Below are 3561 nucleotides of genomic sequence, written 5' to 3' on the forward strand. Positions count from 1 at the left end.
GCACAACAGGTCGAATCACCAAACAGACATTCAGATTTGCAGTCAGGATGCGTGGGATAACCACGAAAGCGTTCTAGCTGTCGCACGAAATCAGAGCCCAGAACGTAACTCCAGGTATAGGCTGGCTCTGAGCACTATGGGACTCAACTTCTGAGGTCATTAGTCCCCTAGAACTCAGAACTAGTTAAACCTAACTAACCTAAGGACATCACATACATCCATGCCCGAGGCAGGATTCGAACCTGCGACCGTAGCAGTCGCGCGGTTCCGGACTGAGCGCCTAGAACCGCTAGACCACCGCGGCCGGCCCAGGTATAGGTCCAGTGTGTCTAGCACGCAGGCAGATGGGGTGCACGTCCTCAATTAGCTTCCTTCCGACCAAAACATGACCATCAATGGTACCTCGGGAGAACCGGCTTTAAGCAGAAGGCACAACAGTCCTCCATCTAGCCCTCTCATAACCACTAGCTTGACACCTCTGAAGTCGAAAATGGCGGTAGTTTGGTGTCTATGGAATGCGCGCTACAGGGCGTCTGGGTCGGAGCTGTTCTTGAAGCAGCCGATTTTTAACAGTTCGTTGTGTCACTGTGGTGCCAGCTGGTGCTCGAATTGCTGCTGCAGATGCAGTACGATGCGCCAGAGCCATACGCCGAACACGATAGCTTTTCCTCTCGGTAAATCCACCTGACCGAAGCATGGTCTTCCTTCGACCGTACATACCTGCGCTCACTGACGTCAGCTAAATTCCTGCCAACTCTTTCTACAATACTACAGAAGGAACATCCAGCTTCTCGTAGCCCTATTAGACGACCTCGTTCAATCTTAGTGTTGTGCTAATAATGGCAAGCTTGTCGCCTTAAGGGCATTGTTGACTAATATCAACTCACCACGTCCAATATGAAAGATAACTAACCCTCACAACCGTTACAGCATGTACTTAGACCAAACCTAATTTGCACCCTCATAGTGACTCTTATGTGACTGGCGCGAAATGTGAATAGAAATTATCTTTTAGATGTAGAAGTGCTTCTTCCAACTTTACACCACACAACTCCTTCTGGGCGTAGTAACTTTTTCCCGTCAGTGTGTGAACACCAACGACGGAGTGGTTTTTGTGATCCTTTAAAAATAGACGTGTATAATTTCCATCTTTAGAGGCCATTTTATAGATGGGACATTAAAGCGTTACCTTTGTGTTTCTCTACTAGTGTGAATGACTGTCTGTAGATGGTGTGCTGTAGTCGACTGCAGTAACAGATACCTCCAATACACATCAGTCCTAGTAACTATATATCTAAAGTAGGGTAGATGGGAACAGAACTGACTTACCGTACCACTGTGCTGTATAACTGCTCTTGGATTATTTCTTGCATACCTCCTCATTTCATCTAATGAAATATTCTGAAAACATTGACTAAATAAAATCCTACAGATGGTCTTTATGGAAGACATTGCTGAAACCATTCAAGACAATAAAAAGGGACTCTCTTTGTGTTTTTCGGCATTGTTAAGTATTTTGCTATGTGAGTACAAAAACAAAACATTTTATGAATGTAATTTAGCAAAATTTGGGATTGGAATGAGGACACATCATTCTGGGGCTGAGAGTCAACCGGTATTATTATCATTGGGAACTACAGCTGAAATACGGTTCATGACTAAGCTGTAACTAGATTTCAGGAGCATTAAAAATCACAGGACAATCATTTTCCTGATTTACCAAACAATTAGCCCTTCAGCACATTTAATTCTTATTATGTACTCCATATGAGTCCTGTATATTTAAGTATGTCTCATTGAAATTAATTACCGTTGGTTGTTGTAAGATATGTTTGTTCCTCTGGCCTTGCTGTAATGCGTTTCTAGGCTTACTGGTCACTATTCTACTGACTTGTGTTTTGTTACTGTGTGGCATCTGCATTTATGATGCAGTTGTGGCAGTACTGTTACAATGAAGATCTTAAACATACCTCTAATCTCAAAGGTTCATGGTTATGCCAGGTACTATATTTTTAACTTTTTTGTTAATGATGTCATTAAATATACTAGTAAAGTTACAACTCAGATGTAATGTTTCTTTTAGCCATGCTCTCAAGTGCATTATACACCTGATCCAATTTTATAAATTAACCTATTTTATTGATAATTAGTTGCACTGACTCTGTTATTTACATAAAACTTCGTTTGCAGTGTGAAATCTTTATTATTAAAATGTAATACTTATTACATTCTGTACTGTATTAAACTATGGCACTGAACTTGTAATGACTTTTGCAGTCTTGTTTGCTATTTTTGTACTATTACCTTGCAGAGCCATAGTAGATCCAATATAATTCATGTGTTATTTCTTCTTAAAATGCTCTTTTATGTCTTTCTGATTAGATGAAGTAAATTGTAATACTTTAACAACATTCTTGTCATCAGCTTCGGAGCTTAAATTAGTAGTAAAACAAATAAACATTATTAAAATTTGAAAGAACCAAGATCTACTATTTTCAGTATCTGCATACTAAATTCTTTATTTTGTTTTTGCCACCTTGGGTCTAATCTCTAAATCGAGCTCATCTTAGACGCTCCTAGTTATGTCAGCGTTTACGTCCGTATAGAAGAGACAGTTTTTAGTTTGCGTTTTTCAGAATGCACCTGAGTTTCCCCGGTAGCATGCTAGTGTATGATATGGACGCTGTGATGGTCTTTTTCTCCATAACTTCGTTCGTCACGACAGGACGTAATGTACTGACAGGCGAGGAGCGTGCTTGATCTGCCATTGCGAGCAATCGTTGTTCTAGAGTACCTTTCTGAGATGCTCCAGTTCGAAAGAGAGACTCTCTGAATTGAATTCGATGTGTTGGCCACCCAGTGTAATAGCGTTTTCAGCAGCTGTCTGCGTGCAGGTGCAGATAAACGTGCGTTTTATTGTGGTGTGCACTGAGGCACACGGTGCCATCCACTTTTCGTTTCACTATGATGTCTAGTAGTCCCCTGTCTGCCTGCGTGTCCGTGGTGAACCTGATGTTGGGAGAGACGGTTTTTAGATGCACGAAGAAGCTGTGACGGTAGTCTTTTCCGCGAAGTCAGACAAACGAACTGTCTACATAAAAGAAAAAGCAAGGGAGTTTCCATGTGAATGCTTGCAACCATCGTCTCGAAGGCACATGGCTGACGAGCAAAATACCCACATGTTACGTCAACGTGTGGTAAGGCGCAAGTAACGACTCGTGGTTGCAGTACTGCGCCAACTAGTGGCGGATGCCTTTGCCAACAAAGAGACAAACATTCACTGGGCTGTTACTTAAGGGTGGTTGTAACGGAAAATGTAGACATTTGTTTAAAAAATCGTTACAGCCATATTTATTAATGTACAAATCTAAAATTTTGCATGTGTAAAGCCAAAGAGCTGTGTTTTAACGGAAAAATATAAGAAAATATGCAGGTTTAATGTTTTTGGCAGAAATTTTAGTTTTTAATTTTTTATTGTCTTTCCTATAAAAAGCTAAAATTCCAGTTCTAATCATGCAATTAATATGAAAATTTTATTGTTGTGTCCTGAGAAGGTTATAA

Source organism: Schistocerca nitens, chromosome 2, assembly GCF_023898315.1.
Source record: "Schistocerca nitens isolate TAMUIC-IGC-003100 chromosome 2, iqSchNite1.1, whole genome shotgun sequence".
Lineage (NCBI taxonomy): Eukaryota > Metazoa > Arthropoda > Insecta > Orthoptera > Acrididae > Schistocerca > Schistocerca nitens.